This window comes from Canis lupus, chromosome 19, assembly GCF_048164855.1.
Source record: "Canis lupus baileyi chromosome 19, mCanLup2.hap1, whole genome shotgun sequence".
NCBI lineage: Eukaryota > Metazoa > Chordata > Mammalia > Carnivora > Canidae > Canis > Canis lupus.
Window position 1 is genome coordinate 9,135,667 of NC_132856.1, and position 21,438 is coordinate 9,157,104.

General features: G+C 41.2%; 1 long non-coding RNA gene across 1 annotated transcript in view; it reads right to left on the reverse strand.

Moving 5' to 3' along the window:
• Positions 1 to 3,644: 3,644 nt before the first annotated feature.
• Positions 3,645 to 21,438, reverse strand: part of LOC140609850 (uncharacterized) — an 83,858-nt gene continuing 66,064 nt past the window's right edge. Inside the window, exon 4 of the long non-coding RNA XR_012011582.1 lies at positions 3,645 to 11,170. This is a non-coding gene — a long non-coding RNA (uncharacterized lncRNA). The remainder of the gene's footprint in view (positions 11,171 to 21,438) is intronic.

Here is a 21,438-nt window from a genome sequence, read left to right on the forward strand (position 1 = left end):
AGGACCTCAGGATGTGACAGTTATTTAAAGACACTTAAGTGACCAACCAAGGCAGGTCTGTTATGCTAAGATTATCACCCTGCAGCCTGTGGTTTTCTGGGCAGGGTGTGGGGAATCCTGATTTATTTCATTTACTGATTTCCCATGTCATTTGCCTCTTCCTCCAAGGAACCCTCCCTGACTGACCATTCCAACCAAATTCTCTATCAAGCATTCTGTTGGTTTCCATCACAGGACTTTCCATCCACCTAGGAAGCCAACCTTTTTTGGAAGTATGACATACAAAAGAAATGTATACAGGCCATAATTATACAGCTGGGTGAATTTTTACAAGGTGAGCCTTCATAACCAGCACCCAGATGAAGTAATAGAACAAGGCCAGCATCAGAAGTCTCTCATGCTCCCTCTCAGTTACTACTGCTCTTAAAAAGAGCTACTTTGATAGGGATTGCATTAAACGTGTAAATTGCCCTGGTAACATTGACATTTTCACAATATTAATTCTGCCAATCCATGAGCATGGAATATTTTTCCATCTCTTTGTGTCTTCCTCAATTTCTTTCAGAAGTGTTCTATAGTTTTTAGGGTATAGATCCTTTACGTCTTTGGTTAGGTTTATTCCTAGGTATCTTATGCTTTTGGGTGCAATTGTAAATGGGATTGACTCCTTAATTTCTCTTTCTTCAGTCTCATTGTTAGTGTATAGAAATGCCACTGATTTCTGGGCATTGATTTTGTATCCTGCCACGCTACCAAATTGCTGTATGAGTTCTAGCAATCTTGGGGTGGAGACTTTTGGGTTTTCTATGTAGAGTATCATGTCATCGGCGAAGAGGGAGAGTTTGACTTCTTCTTTGCCAATTTGAATGCCTTTAATGTCTTTTTGTTGTCTGATTGCTGAGGCTAGGACTTCCAGTACTATGTTGAATAGTAGTGGTGAGAGTGGACATCCCTGTCTTGTTCCTGATCTTAGGGGAAAGGCTCCCAGTGCTTCCCCATTGAGAATGATATTTGCTGTGGGCTTTTCGTAGATGGCTTTTAAGATGTTGAGGAATGTTCCCTCTATCCCTACACTCTGAAGAGTTTTGATCAGAAATGGATACTGTATTTTGTCAAATGCTTTCTCTGCATCTAATGAGAGGATCATATGGTTCTTGGTTTTTCTCTTGCTGATATGATGAATCACATCTCACAGAGGAAGACATAGACATGGCCAACATGCACATGAGAAAATGCTCTGCATCACTTGCCATCAGGGAAATACAAATCAAAACCACAATGAGATACCACCTCACACCAGTGAGAATGGGGAAAATTATCAAGGCAGGAAACCACAAATGTTGGAGAGGATGCGGAGAAAAGGGAACCCTCTTACACTGTTGGTGGGAATGTGAACTGGTGCAGCCACTCTGGAAAACTGTGTGGAGGTTCCTCAAAGAGTTAAAAATAGACCTGCCCTTCGACCCAGCAATTGCACTGTTGGGGATTTACCCCAAAGATACAAATGCAATGAAACGCAGGGACACCTGCACCCCGATGTTTATAGCAGCAATGGCCACGATAGCCAAGCTGTGGAAGGAGCCTCGGTGTCCATCGAAAGATGAGTGGATAAAAAAGATGTGGTTTATGTATACAATGGAATATTACTCAGCTATTAGAAATGCAAATACCCACCATTTTCTTCAACGTGGATGGAACTAGAGGGTATTATGCTGAGTGAAGTAAGTCAGTCGGAGAAGGACAAACATTATATGTTCTCATTCATTTGGGGAATATAAATAATAGTGAAAGGGAATATAAGGGAAGGGAGAAGAAATGTGTGGGAAATATCAGAAAGGGAGACAGAACGTAAAGACTGCTAACTCTGGGAAACGAACTAGGGGTGGTAGAAGGGGAGGAGGGCGGTGGGTGGGAGTGAATGGGTGATGGGCACTGGGGGTTATTCTGTATGTTGGTTAATTGAACACCAATAAAAAATAAATTAAAAAAATAAAAATACAAATAAAAATAAAGGCAAGTATGAAAAAGAAAAAAAAAAAAAGAGCTACTACCCTGACTTCCAACAGTGTAGATTATTCTTCCCTGTTTGTGAACTTTATAGAAATAGAATCCTACTGTATGTACTCTTGAGTCTGGTTGGCTCTTCTACTCAGCATTATTGGGGAGCAGGGTAGGGAGAGATTCATCCATGTGGTTATAGTTTATTTGTTCCTGTGGTGTGAATACACTGCAACTTATTTATTCTAGAGCTGATGAACATTCTATTTGCTTCCACTTTTGGCTATTAGGAAGAGTGCTGCTGTGACATTTTTGTATATGTCTTTTGATGAACTTATACACACATTCCTGTTGGTTATAGTCTCATACATTTTTACCAGCAGTGTATGAGAGTCCTTTTTGCTCTATATTCTTGCCAATACTTATTCTGCCTTTTTAATTTTATCCATCCTATTGGGTATATAATGGTTTTGTATTGGGTTTTTAATTTGCATTTTTTGCATTTCTTTTTTTTTTTTTAGGTAGGCTCCACACCCAACGTGGAGCCCAGTGTGGGACTTGAACTCATGACTCTGTGATCAAGACCTGAACAGAGATCAAGAGTTGGACACTTAACCAACTGAGCCACCCAGGTACCCTGTACATTTCCTTAATGAGTAATGATGGTTAGTACTTTCCATGTGACCATTCAGATGTCCTCCTTTGTGAAAAGCCTGTCCAGACTGCCCATTTTTCTTTTCTTTTTTTGTTTGTTTGCCCATTTTTCTATTGGATTTTTTTTGCCTATTTTATTTACTTGTAGGGGTTCCTATTAAATACTGGACAGAGGTCTTGTCAGATATATGTATTGCAAATATGGTCTCTTACTATGTGGCTTTCCTTTTTAATAACTTTAATGTCATATGCTTTTGTTTTCAGCTTAAGAAATTTTTGCATATTTAATAGCATATAGGTATTTTCTTAGGTTTCCTTCTAAAAGTTGTATCATTTTACCTTTCACATTTAAATCTATAATCCATCTGGACTTTGTTTTTGTGTATGATATGAGCAAAGAGACAAGATTTCTTTCCTTTATGGTTATCTAACTGCTCTGGCAACATTTATGGAAAAGATCATCTTTTCTCCACTTAATTTTAGTTGACACTATTATGTTACCATATATGTGTGGATCTTTTCTGGCCTTCTGTTTTCTTCCATGAATCTATTTGTCCTTGTGCCAATACCACATTGTCTTAATTATTGCAGTTTTCCCTAAGGCTTGAAATATTCAACTTTGTCTCGTTATCTAAGATTGCCCTAGGTATCCTAGATCCTTACAATTCCATTTTTTTTAAATCTCTTAATTTCCATAAAAAACCAGTAGGGGGTTTTGATTTGGATTGTATTAAATCCATAGATCACACAGAGGAGAATCAACATTTTATCATTATTGAGTCTTCTTATCATGAACATGGAATATCTCATTATTTATTTAGCTCCTCTTTGATTGCTTTCAATCATATTTTGTAATTTTCAATACAGAGGTCTTACACATGTTTTGTTATATTTATTCTTAGATATTTTACATTTTCGATGCTCTTGTACATGGTATTTTAAAAATTTCTTTTTCCCTTTGCTTGTTGCTAGTATATGAAAATAGAATACAATTGATTTTTTACAGATTTATTGAGGTTTAATTGAAGTACAGTAAACTTTACATTTTAAAGTGTACAATTGATACATCTTAACATACATATGCATTACGAAACTATCACCACAATCAAGATAATGAAGGTATCCATCACTCCCCAAACTTTCCTTATAACACTTTATAAAACATTTCTTTCTACTCCAGCCCATCACTACACAACAACCAATCTACTTTCTGTCACTCTATATCAGTTTGCATTTTCTAGGTTTTTATACAAATGGAAATTCATTCAATATTTACCTCGGAGGGGGTCTGAGTTCTTTCACTAAGATAATTATCTTGAGATTTAGTCATGTTGCTGAATGTTTCAATAGTTGGCTCCTTTTTGTTGCTGAATATTCATTATATGGTTACAACACAGTTTATCCATTCACCAGTTGATGGATATTTGAGCTATTACCAGTTTTGTGCTATTATAAATAAAGCAGCTGTGAACATTCGTGTAGAAGTCTTTCTATGGACATTTACTTTCATTTCTCATGTCTTGAGTAAATACCCAAGACCAAAATGGCTGAATCATACGGTAGGGGTGTATTTAATTTTTAAGCAACTACAATCTGGTTTCCACAGTGACGATACCATTTTATGTTTGCAACAGCAGATGATGAAAATTCCAATTGCTTCATATCCTAGCACTTGGAGTGATCAGTCTTTTTAATTTTAGCCATTCAGAGTGGTTGTAAAGTGGTTTATCATTGTGGTTTTGATTTGCATTTCCCTAATGACTAATATTGTTGAGCATGTTTTCATAGACTTATTTACTATCTCCTTTGGTGCAATGCCAGTTAAAATCTCTTGACATTTTTTATTATACTCTTTCTATTACTTTTGAGTTATAAAATTTTAAAAATATTTTTTACATACAAATCTTTTGTTAAATATTTGTTTTGCAATTATTTTCTCCCAATTTGTGGCATGCCTTTTTATTTTTCTAACAGTATCTGTTGAAGAACAAAATTTTAATTTTGATGGAAACAAAGTAATTTTTTTCTTCATAGCTTATGCTTTTTGTGTCCTATTTAATATGTTTTTAGTCAAATCTAAGATCACTAAGGTTTCCTCTCATGATTTCTTCTTCTTTATGGTTTAAGGTCTTACATTTAGATCTATGATCCATTTTGAGTTAATTTTGTTTGTGGTGTAATTTGGTAATTATCTGGTTTATTTTTTTACTTTCGAACATTCAACTGTTCCAGGTCTATTTGTTGAAAAGATTATCCTTTCTCCCTTGGACTTTCTTGGTACCTTTGTTGGAAATCAATTTACCATGTATATGTGAGTCTTTTTCTGGACTTTTCATTCTCTTTCACTGACATTGTATCTTTATGCTGATACCACATTGCCTCGATTAGAATTGCTTTTTGATAAACCTTGAATTCAAGATTTTCTAAGTCCTTTAACTTTATTCTTGTTTCTCAAATTACTTTGGGTATTCTAGATCCTTTGCATGTCTATTCAAATTTTAAAATCAGTTTTTCAATTTCTATTTAAAAACAACAACCTGAGATTGATTAAATCTAAACATCAATTTGGTAAACATTGCCATCTTAACAATACCAATTTTACCAATTGACAAACATGGTATATTTCTCCATCTATTTAAGCTCTTCTTCATTTCTGTTAGCAATGTTTTATTAGTTTTTGATGTATACAACTTATGTATCTTTTAGTCAAAGCTATATTTCATATTTTTATGCTATTATCAATAATATTTTTAAAATTAATTAATTTATTTGAGAGAGAGAGAGAAAGACAGGGCATGAGCAGCAGGGAGGAGACAGAGAGAGAAGGAGAAGCAGACTCCCCACTGAGCAGGGAGCCCAACTCGGGGCTTAATACCAAGACCCTGAGATCATGACCTGAGCTCAAGGCAGATGCTTAACCAACTGAGCCACCCAGGTGCCCATGTTAATAGTACTTTTTAAAATATTAATTTTCAGGGTGCCTGGATGGCTCAGTTGGTTGAGCATCTGACTCTTGGTTAAGGTTCAGGTCATGACCTCATGGGTCCAAGATCCAACCCCATGTTGGGCTCCACACTCAGGAGGGAGTTTGTTTAAGGATTCTCTTCCTCTGCCCATCATCCCACTCTCTCTCTCAAATAAATAAATAAATAACAATATCAATTCTACATTGTTTTTTGCTGGTATATAGAAATACTAGTAATTGTTATGTTAACTTTGTATGTAAGCTTACTTATTACAGCATTTTTTAGGATTTTCTACAAAGACTATGTTACGTACAAATATAGTTGTATTTTTTTTCTTCTTTCCAACTGCATGCCTCTTATTTATTGTTCTTGCCTACTGTACTAGGAAGAACCTTCAGCAGAATGTCACAAAGAAGTGTTAAGAGTGGACATCTTTGCCTGTCTCTTGAACCTTGTGGGGAATGTATTCAATCTTTTGCCATTAGGTATGATGATGTGAGCTGTAGGCTTCTGTAGGTCACCTTTACCAGGTTGAGGAAATTCGTCTTCATTCCTAGTTTCTATCACAAATGGTTGTGTTTCTCTTCTTCCTTCTTCTTCTCTTCCTCCTTCTTTTTTGCCATCTATTAAGATCAATGCTTTTTTTTTCTGTTCTTTTTTGGCCCATGGTCCCTAAGTATGGTGAATTATATTGATGTTAAATGTAAAACTAACCTTATATTTATGGGATGAACTCCACATGGTTATGATCCTTTTTACATTGTAGGTATGATTTGCTAAAGTATTGTATTTTGTATCTATGTTCATGAAAGAGATTGGTCTGTAATTTCATCTTTTTTTCCCTTATAGTGTCTTTGGTTTTGCTATCAGATTAAAGCTGGCCTCATAGAATTTGTTGGGAAATGATCTCTCCTCTTTACTTTTCCAGAAGACTTTGTGTAGAACTGATACTCTCTTTCTTGAATGTTTCATGTAATTCACCAATGAAGCTCTCTGTGCCTAAAGTTTGCTTTGTGGGAAGCATTTTAATGGCAAAACAACTTTTTACTAGATAGAGAGCTATTTAGGATATATATTTATTCTTGAGTGAGCTCTGGTAATTTGTGTCTTTTAAGGACTTCATCCATTTCATTTAGATTTATTGATATAGATTTAAACATAATGTTCCCTAATTAACCTTTACAGTCCATAGGATCTATAGTCATATCCCCTCTCTCATTTCTAAAGTTGGTAATTTGTGTCATCCCTTTTTACTCCTGATTAGTCTGGCTAATGGCTTATCAATTTTAATAATTTTCTTAAATAAGTAGCTTTTTATTTTCTTTGTTATTTTGTTTCTATTTCATTGATTTATAATTTCTCTTCATTTTTTTCTGTTTATTTGAGGTAAAAATTGCTGTTCATATTCTAGTTTCTTTGAATAAATTTGAATAATAAGTTCAAAACTTAGGTCATTGATTTGAAATTCTTCTTTTCTTTTTTTTTTTTTTTAAATTTATGATAGTCACAGAGAGAGAGAGAGAGAGAGAGAGAGAGAGGTAGAGACACAGGCAGAGGGAGAAGCAGGCTCCATGCACCGGGAGCCCGATGTGGGATTCGATCCCAGGTCTCCAGGATCGTGCCCTGGGCCAAAGGCAGGCGCCAAACCGCTGCGCCACCCAGGGATCCCGAAATTCTTCTTTTCTAATGTAAGCATAGATTACTATAAAAGTCCCTCTAAATATACTTAAAGCTGCATCTCACAAATTGTGATTTATTCTATTTTTATTTTCATTCATTTTGAATATTTTGTAAATTCCTTTGTAATTTCTTCTTTGATAAATTAATTAGTAATATGTTATTTAGTTTCCTATATTTGAGGATTTTCCAGAACTTTCCTTTAAAAAAAAAGATTTTATTTATTTATTCATGAGAGACACACAGAGAGGGAGGCAGAGGCACAGGCAGAGAGAGAAGCAGGCTCCTCCTCATGGGGAGCTTGATGCAAGACTTGATCCCAGGACCTAGGGATCATGCCCTGAGCCCCTCAGGCATCCCTTCCAGAACTTTCTAATACTGATTTCTAATTTAACTCCATTGTAGCTCAAGAACATAATGCATAATATTTAAATCCTTTTAAATTTATTGATTTTTAAATTGGTTCTGTATCTAGTGCCCTTAACAACTTTATTTATTAATTCCAATTTTTTGCTTGCCCCTAAGGTTGTGAGCAAGATAATGAACATTCTTGTATTGTTCCCAGCCACAGGGTCAAAGTATTTGTAGTATTTCATCATTAAAATCTGTGCATATATTGTATATATCATTATCTATGTAAAGAAGTTTGCTTTTGTTCGTAATGCTGAAAGATTTTCATCATGAATAGGTTTTGATTTTATTAAGTGTTTCTTAAAAATCCTTTGAGATAGGATTTTTTTATTACTGTAGTGAAATATCTTGAACTATATTGACCTGTAATGTTCTTTTCTTATAATATCCTTGTTTGGTTTTGTGTTAGTCTTAAAATAAAAAGTTAGGAAATGTTTCCTCTTTATTTTGGAGACAAGATGATGTAATATTGATCTTTTCAATGTGTAGAAAAAGTTGTCTTTTTAAAAATTTATTTATTTATTTTGAGAGAGAGAGCGCGTGCACGCAAGCACAAGCTAGGGAAGGGCAAAGAGGGAGAGAATCTCAAACAGACTCTCCACAGAGCTCAGAGTCTGACGTGGGGCTCCATCTCATAACCCTGAGATCATGATCTGAGCTGAAACCAAGATTCTGATGCTTTGCAGACTATGCCACCTAGGCATCTCTTTTTTTTTCTTTAAAGAATATAGGGCTATTCAGACTTCTTTTTTTTTTTTTAAGATTTTACTTATTTATTCATGAGAAACACAGAAAGAGAGAGGCAGAGACATAGGTAGAGGGAGAAGCAGGCTCCATGCAGGAAGCCTTATGTGGATCTCGATCCCGGGACTCCAGGATCATGCCCTGAGCCGAAGGTAGATGTGCTTAACTACTGAACCACCCAGGCATCCCTATTCAGACTTATTCTTGTTTTAATTTTGGCAACTTTTGTTTTTCAAGAAATGATGGCTAAAAATTCCCTGTTCAGCAGCATAAATATCAGTTTCATGTAAAGTCTCCTGTATTATAGAAGTTTCTGTTAGCTAATTAACATACCCACTGTGGTTGATGGCCAAAGCCAGGAAAGTCATCCCAATACTTTTATTTATTTATTTATTTATTTAATATATTTTTTATTTATTTATGATAGTCATACGGAGAGAGAGAGAGAGGCAGAGACACAGGCAGAGGGAGAAGCAGGCTCCATGCACCGGGAGCCCGATGTGGGATTTGATCCCGGGTCTCCAGGATCGCGCCCTGGGCCAAGGGCAGGCGCCAAACCGCTGCGCCACCCAGGGATCCCCCCAATACTTTTAAAGAAAAAATTATGATAGCATGTGACAGTACTTTATATGTGGTTAAATGTGTGTTTAAATATTATTGTTGGTTTTTAGCAAGATGGCAACATTGTTTCAGAATACCTGAGGCTCTCTTTTGCTAGTCCTATCTGCTGTGCTAAGGTGGGGTAGAAAATATAAGTTGTTAGGAGTCTTCCAGGGTCCAGGGAAAACTATTATACATATTTGCATTACCATGTTCAGAGTAGTCAAGAATTGAGCTCCTTTTGGGTGGTAAATATTTCTCTGGAAATTACTTCTTTCATTCACTCAAAATACTTAGGCCAACAGCTTTCTGAAAGCTTGGACCAGGAAAAATAGCACATGAGTCAGAAACCAGAAGAATTCTCCAGAATCTGGGCTTGAGGCTAGAGGTAGTAGCAAAGTCAGGATCAGAAACCATGTGAGGGCTGGGGCTGAGAGACCCTGACTCATAGTCCCCTCCTAATTGAAGGCATTGTGGCTCCTGATCCTCCCATCTTAGGGAGCAGGGGCTATCCTGGCTATCCCAGGTTTTCAGGGTCACCAAGCAAGCCACCATCTCTGGCTGGAGTTGGGTGGATCTTAGGTTATTAATTTACTCACTTGCTTGACTTAGGTCACTACTGAGAATTGGGGCCCTGGTGACTTCTGGCCTGGTAGACACAATCATCCTTCCCTGTCCTTTCCCCATTCATCCTCTTTCTTCCTAGCTTCATATTTTCTCTCCCTTCTCATCATTCTTGCTTTTCTGTCTCTTCCTCTTTTTCTCCCCCTCTCCACCTTACCATCCTTCATGTCCACCTTTAAGAGACAGCACCCCCATTCCTCCTCCTGGACACCATTCTTGTCAGACAGTAAGAAACTTGGAAGTGGTTGCCAGGATACTAGACTAAAACAGTGACAGAAATGCAAACCAGAATTTGAGCAGAGATGAGGATGAAGCAGAAATTCAAAAGATCAATGAAAATTAAGCTATAGATCTTTCAGGTACAGCCAGCCCTTCTAATCTGGGAAAGAAAGTCAAATGGCTCTCTGGCCCTTTAAAGAGACTTAACTCTAACAAACAAGGTTCTCCTGTTGGGATGGAGAAGGGGCATGTGAATATACTTCTGGTACTGGGCATCAAGAAATGTAGACAAAAGAAAGAAATCAAGAAGAAAGAAATCGGGAGAGTCATTACCCACAATTAGGAAAAAAAAAAAAAAGACAAATGTTTTTCCAGAGCCAGAAGTTCCACTTCAAAATGGAAGCCCCAGGCATGTGATAAGTATATCACAGGCCTATTAATTTGAAATTTTAGAGCGTTTGGTATTCATGTACCCATGCCAGTGGCACCATGAGACAAACAGTAGAGGAGAAATCACTGTAAGGCCAAATTCATTGCCCTTGCCCAGGGGGCATACAATGACACAGGCCTGCAATTAAGGAGATGGCCACTAGGGGAGGTAGTGATTGGTGCAGATTCTAAGCAAGAGACCCAGTGTGTGTAACAGATCTTTTGGGCGAGTGCACGCACACACAAGGTTTAGCTCTTTGTTAGAACAATAGCATATATTATTCAACTACTGTAAAATATAAGATCTTAATATCAGATTTAGAATAAGATAGGGAAAAGTACAAATATCTAGATCCAAGTTGCACATTTTCTCGTGTTAAAGTTCAATTGGTTTCTAACGTTCTATATGTTGAGTTTGGTCCTTGGTGCAACATTAGGAAGACAGAGTGGCTTTCTGGGCCATCTGGATCCCCAGTGCACCTTCTTTTCTGTGTAGGGACTTCAGATTGATTATCTTAAAAGCCATTAACTATTCATTTGCTGTTATCAGATAGAAAGAGGTAATTGCCTCTTACAAACTATTTCATCTTGAGAACTTCCTATGCTAACTACCTTTCCTGCTTCATTTCCTTCCCCATTCAAAAACAGGGATTTCTCTTTCCACTTGAGGTTAAAGCCAAATTCTTATATGCTGTAATCCAAGAAAGATTTCCTAAAAACTGGAATCATATCCCTAATTTATTCACACCACATCGTTCATGACTCTTTTCCTTTTAATTCAGGAGAAAGATTCCAAGCATGTAAGTCCACACATTCTCTCTTCCTCCCACTTTGCAAGTTCAGGATCACTATGGCGAAATGCAAAAATAAATTACCAGTTAAGACTCCATTAGCAAGCCACTGCCCCTCAGGCCTACCATTTTGCATTTTTCATCCTCTGAATATTTAAAAACCCATTTTAGAAACATTTGAATAAATGAGTTTTTAACCCAAGTTTGAACAATGAATCTTCTTACATGATTACAGATTCTTTGGGAACAGAATTGCTTAGAAGCCAGTGGGCAGTGCAAAACAGCTCCTCTTCTGAGCCAGCTCATTTATTTGCTTGGGACAGCGAATGCTCTAATCACAACATATTTGGTTTCTTTTGTTATACTGGAATTCCTTAAGTGTCCTTGGACACTTTCCAACCCCCCAAATATTAGTCATGCCGCTTGATGCTCAAACAAATCCCAAAGTCGACACTCTTGAACACATCCCTTCCTATTTGCATGGAAATTAGATTTTAAAAACATCAAAATGAAAACAAGTTTCATAGACCGTGTCCACAAAATGCCTCTCTATCTGTAAGTGGACTGTAAACTTTGCTTCCAAACGGTGGCTTTCAATCCCATTAGTTTAGGATGCTTGAGAAGCTAAGCGGGAATTGCAATCTGGCGCACTTCACTGTCAACGGGGAACTTTTCCCTCCATGGCAGCTTCACTGTCTTTGGCTTTCCTTAGATATGAATTAAAGCACCTTCAGGTTTTTAAATTGGAGCTTTTACTATAAAATAAATGAATTAAATCAACTTTTGATCTCCTATCCATATGATATCACATTGATTTTCAAAAATCAAGAGGTAAAAAAGCTCTCTAACCATCCTTGGCAATGGATAGAAAAATTCATTGCCTCCAGTGTGGGCTTTAAGATCATATCTCATAATTCTTTCCTGCCATTTTTATTAACTAATAAAGGTAAACATCTTTATTAAAGTTTATTAACACTTTACAAACACCTCACATGTACTGTATGCTGAAGATACAGAGATAAATATGATAGTACTCATGCTGGTAGGGAGAGAGACACTTAAGAGATTTGAATATAAAACAATATGTGGGGGCACCTGGGTTGCTCAGTGGTCAGTGTCTGCCTTCAGCTCAGATCATGATCCTGGGGTCCTGGGATTGAGTCCCATATCATGCTCACTGCTGGAAGCCTGCTTCTCCCTCTGCCTGTGTCTCTGCCTCTCTCTCTCTCTCTGTCTTTCATGAATAAATAAATAAAATCTAAAAAAAATCCATGATGTCGTAAAAGCAAAGAATGACTATTAGGTCTATGGGGAAATAGGTAACTATCTGGAGAAGTAAGGAAGGCTTCCCAGCAGAGGTGGCATTTGAGAAGTGCCTTGGATAAGAAGCAGTGTTCTAGCTGGAAGTCAATTATAGGAAATGTGGAAAGAGAGTTTAGGTCAGATTTATGAAGGTCTTCAAACACCTGGCCAAGAAGACTAGTCTCTATCCTCCTCATGTGTATTTGGGAACATTTATTGATTCATTGGTTTATTCAACTATCTGAGCAGTGAGTTCCTGAGCCAATGGTGCCACTGGTGTGCTAGGATCTTCCCTTGGCTTCTATGGGTCTACTGTGTACCTTGCTGTGCACCACTCTGTTCCCAAGAAGGCTGACCCATGCTGGTCACCTCTGCCCTCCAAGTACTAGTTGGAGGTAGCAAATTAGAGACATTAGCAAGAGACCAGAGGCCAAAAAGAGAGACCAGGGTATTTATTGCCCAGCTCCCTCCCTGTGGAATTAGCAGTGCCCAAATCTCCCAGGCCACAGCTACCATCAGTCTGCCTTCTTGGGGTCAAGGAAACTGCTCCCCCTTCTTGATCCTCGGGCCTCAGCTGGCAATAGCTCCCCACCATTGTTTGTCCTGGGCGCTACACTATCTTTGTTGCTCTACTTAAAACTCTGCCCACACCTTTTTAAGCAGTGCCTTTATTAAGCTGGACTTAGTAACCCAGCTTGGTGTGTGTGCCACCTGTCTGCTTCCAGGACCATGATTCAAAAATGGCAAAAGAGGACAGCTTACTTGGAGCTTATCATCTAATCTTCTTGAACTGTGTAAGCAGGAGAATGGCCAGGTTGGATATTTACATTTTGGAAACATCACCTGGATGGCAGCGAGGAAAAAGATTTCTATGGTGGAAAGGGCTATGAGGGAAGGTGTTGTTGCTTGGTCCTAACAACAGATGCAAGTGGCCCATATCTGAGAAGGATGGGGAGATAGAGGGGCAGGCAATGAAAGAGCCACTTGGAGAACCTTGCAGGTTTGGCAGTTTCTGGTGAGTGAAACGAAATAGTCAAGGGTGGTGTTCATATCCTGCATGTGGTGACTGGGCAGATGTTCTGTTCCTGAGCTGGGGAATCCAGGAGAAAGGGTTGATTGGCAAGGAGAGAAAAACTTGATGACTTTGTCATTGAGCATGTTAGTTGTATATTGCTGATGGGATATCTGGGTGGATGTGTCCAGCAGTTCTTGATATGAGGTTTTGAGTTTGTGGGAGAGGTCAGGCTGGGAAATATGGATGTGAACATCATTGGAATCCAGGTGGGCATGAAGTCAAGGAGGAAGGTAAGACGCCAAAAGTGAACATGTTGAGTGAGTACCTACAAGAGACCCCATGGAGTTGTGATATGTAAACAGCAGCTCAGCACTGATGTAAGGGCCCTACATTCCCCACACTCAGTGGTGGGTCCTCTCCTCTCAGCCCCAGCACAGCAGTTGGGGCCCTCTACCACCCATGTATCCAGGGAAAACCACTGAATCTGTCTTTGGTGACTCAGATTTACCAAATATCCCAGGCTCTATTCTGCTGACCATGGAGATACATGAGGAAGAGGTAAAACATTTAATATGAGTCTGAATACCCCACATGTATTCTGAAAATGAGATTAAAAGGGAATAAAACTCTGATACGTTTTGGTAACGTGGCCAACGTCACCTGTCTGATATGCAGACTTCTTTCTACACTCTCTGACACGGGTACCTGCAGTGCCATCACAGCTGGCTCACTCATGCCTGGATCTGATTCCAGCTGGTGATAAGCAGAAGTCACACTGAGTCGGTAGTGATCAAGTGTGAGGGGAAGAAGCATCCCCAGGAAACAAAAGGCCAGAGGTGTTGAACAAGAGCCTTTTAGACATAAAAGAGACTTGCCACTTTGAATGATCTCAGTAATGGCTTTGGCATTTTGATGTGCACAGTTTCCTCCTCCTCTCTGAAAACCCATGTACACATTCATTCTGACTCACTGATTGCTGTGTAAGAAGGGATCAACATACACAAAACAAAAAGCGCAGAGGAATTTAAGTTATATTGTATAAGCCTGACCTGAGAAAGCTCAAGAGAGTGGAAGCATAGAAATATAAAAGACGCATCCAGGAAATAGGGATGAGGGAGAGAGAAGAGGAGGGAGGGGAGGGAGGTGGTCTGGATGCAACAGAACAGAAAACAGAAAGAATGTCAATCATTGCAGAGCAGAAGTTTCTAGTTCTTTCTACATTGCACAAAAGGTGGCATGGAAGAGTTTGCAGCTACTGCTGGTTAACTGATGAAGTCAGGAAAACATAAAATGAACAGTTTACATTCAGAGGAGCCTGGAGTACATACAGGGGGAGCTCTAGAAATGCCACAGTTTGCCTGATGGAGCACATTTCTGTCTTGGCTCTGCACCCTTGATTGCTCCCAGGGAAAGAAGCTCCTTGGGGCCAGATTCATTTGCACTCCTTGCCACAAATACCTTCTCTGGAGACATCCCTGTAGCAGGGTTGGCCAGCTTAGTTTCAGGAAAGTGGAGGCTACTGGGGGGCCTATTCCATCTGCTGCATTTTCCAGATGGCGAAACTGACTGGGACAGAGGCTGTTAGTGGCCTTTGCCATCTCCAGCCTTTCCTCAGCTGCTATCTTGGTACTCTTGAATTTGGAGACTCAGCCCCTGCTCTTTCCTGAGTCAATCCTGGCCCACAGGGGTATATATGTTATGGGGGAAGAAGGCACTAGGAGCTTTCTCCCACTTGCACTTGGAAGATGTACGTCATCCAAAGCTAGGGCCTGAGAGCAGCAGCCCCAATTTCAGATGAAGGACTCCCAGTCTTAACACCCATCCCTTCTCCATGGGTTCATCTGTGAGTACAAAGGCAGAAGTTGATTTAACTTCATTTGTCAGCTCTTAGTGAGAAAGACTTGGAGACTTCCAGGGGGCCATTCTGTGCTGGATTAGTTATGTCTGCCAGAGACATAGGCTTACGGAGTGGTGGTATGCAGGCCACCTCCTAAGCCATATCCATTGCCTGCTCGACTTCAAGTATGACCATAATCTGGATTCTCCTGCCCCGCCCACAAAGTTGGGTCCCCTCTGACTTAGATGCTTATTGTAATCCACCTCAAGTGTGATATGCCCACTGTCCCCTGCTGACCATCTACTTGGCTGGGTTAATTTGTCCAGTCTCCATTTATACCTGATCCCAGCTCCCTGCTTGATAGAATTAAGTGAGCAAAGGCATGTAGAGCATTTGGCAGTATCCACACATAGTAGGTATTCCATAAGCTGCTAATCATTTCATTATATTATAAATGTCTTCCTTCCTTAATAAATGATAATTAAGTGCCTACTACAGATTGGGTGTTTTCTATAACTCTTCCCATTTAGTCCCCCTGGCTGCACTGCAAAATAGGTATTACTATCACAGTTCCCATTTTACATGTAAGGAAATAGAGGCTATACAGGTAAAATCACTTGGTCAAGGTTAGATAACTTGTAAGTGACGAGCCAGGGATTCAGCCCCAGGCATGTCCATATGCAGGCTAAGGATTTTCTATGCTAACACTGAAAGGTGTCAGCCTGCATTTCTTTCTTGCCCATAGAACATTGAGGCACCTTCTGGGTATTTTTGTGCATTTCTGGTAGGGCAAAATCGTGGGCCCATGACCAACATCCCTTCTCACTCCTCGAAACTCTGTGAACCTCTGGCTACAAATCTGGGACCCCAAGAGCTGGCTGGAAGATGTTGCTCTTGCACCAGCCCTCAGCTGCTTTTGCATATCTGGCAGGGAAATAACACTTAATTACCTTTCTAGGCATTTAAGTAAGCATTCATTCTGGCTGATGTCAGTCTTCCATGGAAACTTTTGAAGTAGGGGAGAAAAGACCTCAGAGGTACGCTTTCAAGGACTAACTCCCTGGAACTGGGCTGTTCACATGGAGGCGCTGCTTCCCTCAGAGGGGACTTCCCTGACCACCTGGCACCTGGGCCACAAGGGTGCTGGCTTGGCTGCCCTGATCTGCCTAACTTGAGTTGCTGTGTTCCCTTGGCTTGCTACTTCACTTCCCACTGAGTTGCTAGATGTAAGTGAAGCAGTTGGACTTGGACTTGGAAAGGGTAGAGGAGGGGAGGGAGAGGGGAAATGGGCACATCCTGTGGGTGATGAGACTTGGAGCAGTGGCTGGGGCACCTCTAATGTTCTCCATGACTCTTTCCCCCATCTTGGAGGATATGGTTACTCCCTCCCCTCCCATATCATAGAGTCATCCCTGGCCCTTCACTGTCTGTATACACAACCAAATTTTTGGCTAAATCACCCCAATTTCTAAGCTAATCTTGGCCAAGGCAGGAAATACACCACAATCCTGGCACCAACATCAAGTCCTTTCCTGTAATTCTGGGCCCAAGGGTAATACCAGGGAATAGGCCCTGTTGATTCCCCACCCATACCCTATCTGCATGCTGACAATACCTACTGTGGGGAACCAGTGGATAAAAGCCCCTGTTATAATAGCTCTGGGATATGTTCTACACTGTCCTCCAGGGTCCCCAGCAAGACCAGACTCCAGTTGCCCACAGAGGTCATGTGCATCATATCAGCCATTCTTCCCCTACAGGTATTTCCTCAGATTACCTTCCCAATAAGCTCTTTATCCTTGAACACCTGCCTTAAGTCTTCTTCTGGGAAAACCACACCAAAACACCCTCACACAATATCCCCAGAATCTTCTGGCTGACCCTCTAGTCAGAGATGAGCCCCCCCAAAGACACATGCTAATTCAGCTCAATGAGATTGACCTTCCTTTCTCCCTACATTCTCTTTCTAATTTGTTGCACACCCACTAGCTTCAGGACTGGGGTCTGGTTCCTAGATGGAACTATAAATATCAACTATTACCTGGGTTCCATCCATTCTGCTCTGTCCCAGTGACAGCAATTTCCAGCATCTACTAAGACCCTTGAATCTGCTTGGACCATGTGGCTGGTGCAGCACCATGTCTGAATTGGGTATTTACTCTTTCCTTCCCATGAATTGAAAGACCTGGCTGAGACAGGAGAGACAATGCTGCAGGGAGAGACAAGACTGTTTAGCAGAAAGACATGGAGTTTAGGAGTCAGATAGACATGTTTAGATCTCAGCACTGCCATAGACAAACTGTTCTGCTTTGGGTGAGTTCATCTCTCTGAGATTCAGCATCTTTATCCTTAAATAGTAGGGGGCAGATATGGCTAACTGTCTTCCATGGCTTGTGCTGCTCTGACATCTTCGTACAGAGTTGGATAATGGCCACCAGATAGGGATAGCATTTCTCAGCACTCCTTGCACTTTGGTGACTTGTTCTCACCACTGGAATGTGAGTGGAAGGTATACGTATTACTTCCAGGCCAGTGGGGTTAAGAAGCAGGTATATTTCCTCCACTACCTCATTCAACTTCCTTGTAGATGCAGAGGACTCCAGAGGTCTAATCCCGGATCCCTGAGTCAACCCATGGAGCAAAGCTGCCTACCAATCAGAAACTCCAGCATTGGAGCATATGAGCAAAAATATATTTGTTAAGCTACTGAATTTAGGGGGTGATATTTGTTACAGCAGCTGCCGCTACCCTACTAATATATAATTGTTTCTGCATGTTGTCAAGACCTAAGAAAATACAGGCAACAACTAGTGTGAGGAGCACTTCCTATGTGCTAAGCACTGTGCTTCACATGCATTGTCTTATTGAATCTTCAGTGCAGCCACATGATCTACATCTTGTATCTGAGGAAGCTATGGCATGGAGAGGTGAAATTACATGGTCAAGATTACATAGCTAGGAAATGCTAGATCGGACTATAAATTAAGTTTTTAATCATTAGGCTAAACTGCCTTCCATACATGGACAGCATTAACACAGTTCTCACCACAGAGTGAGTGCTTCCTTTTTTTTTTTTTAAGATTATTTATTAATTTATTCACAACAGACACAGAGAGAAAGAGAGAGGCAGAGACACAGGCAGAGGGAGAAACAGGCTCCATGCAGGGAGCCGGACGTGGGACTTGATCCCGCGTCCCCAGGATCACACCCCGGGCTGAAGGTGGCGCTAAACCGCTGGGCTACCAGGGCTGCCTGAGTGAGTGCTTCCTAAATGGGTACTGTCTTTGTTAATCGGGCCAAGCAAAATGTAGCCAGTCTTCTGACATCTATATGAAGCCTTTGTCTAAATGAAGCAGGTGAAATAGACAAGGCACCGCCTCTGGTGAGGGACACGGAGCTATGCGTTCAGCCTCACCTGAGCCCTCTACCAGGCATCCTTGCTGAAGACATGGCCTGCATGCCTAAATGTTGACTCCCCAGAATCACAGCTTCCCAACATGCCTCTAAGTGATTTTCAGCTGGACTCCTTGCTGGTGGGGTACCTGCAATTTAACCTGCTGTCCCAGATTTCTTGAAGTTAAACATGCCCTCACAGCCCTTCCCTGCAGCCAGCAGCCCCTCAGGGGACCCTTGGTCCCCTCACAGAGGCCTCCCCATGGCCCCCTGGGACAGCTTCTTGGCCCTTGGCTTCAGCCCAGCCTCCAGCGGGGCTGTTTCTGGCCAGGCGGGTAATAGATTTCTGTCTCCTTTTTGAGGGCCTTTTGTGTGCCCTCAAACCCAGAGCCAAATGTCCCCCTCCAAAAAAAAAAAAAAAAAAAAAAAAAAAAAAGCCGTGTTTCTACCCCTGCGTGAGGAGACTTTTATTGCTGGAAGACCCTGGGGGGAGAGCTGGCCCAAGGTTTTATTTATGTTAATTGCCCACCCCTCTTCCCTGGCCCCTCTCTTCACAAAGCTCCCTTGTGGGACACCAGTGAAGCATTTAATGCGTAGTATATATCGAGGCAAGGGTGACTGCCCTGCATTTCCTGGCTCGTGATTTATTGAGGTAGGGCTGGACTTGCTTTCCTCCTTCCTATCCTGACCCTGCCTTGTCCAGGAGATATAGCCTAGAATTCTCCCTGATGGGGTCCAGAATGGGCACCCTGCCATGCCACTCCAGAAACCTACTATGCCTCTTCTGCTTGCCCAGAGGCTCAAGGAAGCCATTATTCCCATTTTATGTACAGGGAAACTGAGGCATGGTTAAGTAGCTGGACATGGGTCCCAATTTGGGGTCCAAGGTAACACTTAAGAGTGGTTGGAACGTTCTCTGAGAATGGGAAGAGGGAAGGGGTATAGGGATCCTGTAAGAGGTGAGAGGAAGCAGAGGAAGCATATCACCAGCTGGGGTGTGGATGAACTTGAATACTCAGACCTCTGGGAAGCTGGAACTGGCAGCTGAGCCCAGGCACTCTGTTCCTACCACTCAGTCTCAGAAGACCCTCCCCTCTTTCTCCAATGGGACAGAAGTCCACTTCCAGCCCTGGTGTCTGTAGTTATTTTGAAGGCTGTGTCAAGCCCCTGGGCAGGTTTCCAGGCTATCCCAGAGGGAAAGCTGCAGCTGCCCTTAGGCTGTGTGGACAGGGCCCAGTGTGCCTGTCCCTGGGACCCACCCCATTCCATGGGCCTGCATGGGGACTGCTTTGATGGTGCCTGCATGGGTGCTTGTGTGTATTAAACAGACATAGACAGATGGAAGGGGAACAATGTACAATTAATGAAAGATGGTGCTTGATTTAGAATTTCCTTTCCTTTCAATGCGAACAGGCAGCTGTGACCCAACAGAGGAACGCTGGACTTGGAGCCAGTCTATGGGCTCACATCCCGGTTCTGGCACGTGGCCATGAGGCCTTGTGCATGCCATCTGCCCTCGCTCCACCTTGACTTCCCTCATCTGTAGAATAGGGGTCATCCTCTCCTTCACAGCCTCCTGGGAGCAGGATATGAGATGCTGGAGTGAAAAGCCCCTCACACATTTTAGGTGCTGGGTAAATACTTGTTAAACATGAGCCTAAAAAGGGACACAGACAACTTGCAGAGCAGACCCTTTCGAGAAGCCTGTCCACATGGAGATCTGCACATCAAGCACTTTTTTTTTTTTTTTTTTTTGAGAGCCTATGTTAGAAGATACGGCTATTTCTTTCAGCGTTTCCAAAATGAGTGGGAATGTAGTTGCATAAATGTTTTCCAGGAAAGATGGCTCTTGATACTTTTTCTGCCCTGAGACATTTTTGAATATGGAAGGACTGAACACAGAAATACCTTCCTTAAAGGTTTTCTATTAACTTTTACTTAAGTATGATAGGTAGATAGAAAAGTGCACAAATCATATGTGGTTAGCCCCATGGATTTCATGAACTGACAAGGTCCATGAAGCTAGCATTCTGGAACAAGAAGCTTCTAGTACCAGCACCTCAGAAGCCCCGTGTTCCCTTCCTAGTCACTTCTCACTTGCAAGCATAACCGCTACCCTGACTCCTGCCAGTATGCTTTGGAATGCTATACAGTATGTAGTGTTTTGTGTTTAGCTTCTTTCCTTCAGTGTTATATTGGTGAGATTCATCCATATGCTTCCAACGTATGTGAAACTCAGGTGCTCTTCATCCTTGCAAACCCCTATATTGTCTGTCTTGCATTTAAGCCATTTTTGTGGGTATGTGGAGGCATTTCATTGTAGTGTTAATTTACCTTTCCCTGTGGTGGTAAATTGCCTTTCCCTGATCAGTAATGAGGTTGAGCCTCCTTACATATATGTGTTGACCATTGAAACATTTTCTTTGTAAAGGGTCTGTTCAGGTCTTTTACTCACCTGTCTAGCAGGCAAGCTCTCATCTTATTGATTTGTAGGAACTCTTTATGTATTCTGGTACTCTTTAGTTTTTAGGACCTTTTATAAGGCTTCCCACCTCTTGCCCAGATATTTCACCCTGAGTACTTTGGTTGCTGTAGTCTTGTTGGGAACCCACTGAGTCTGACAATTTGAGAGACTTACCCCTGCCACCTGTCAGTGATTTGAATGCTGCTGTGTTCCTTTTCAGAGTGTAGGGTGGCTCCTCTGCATAGAGAGAAGCTGGAGAACTGTGTCTCCAGCTCCCTCTTCCCTCCTCCTCCCTCTGTGCCTCTCCTTCATTT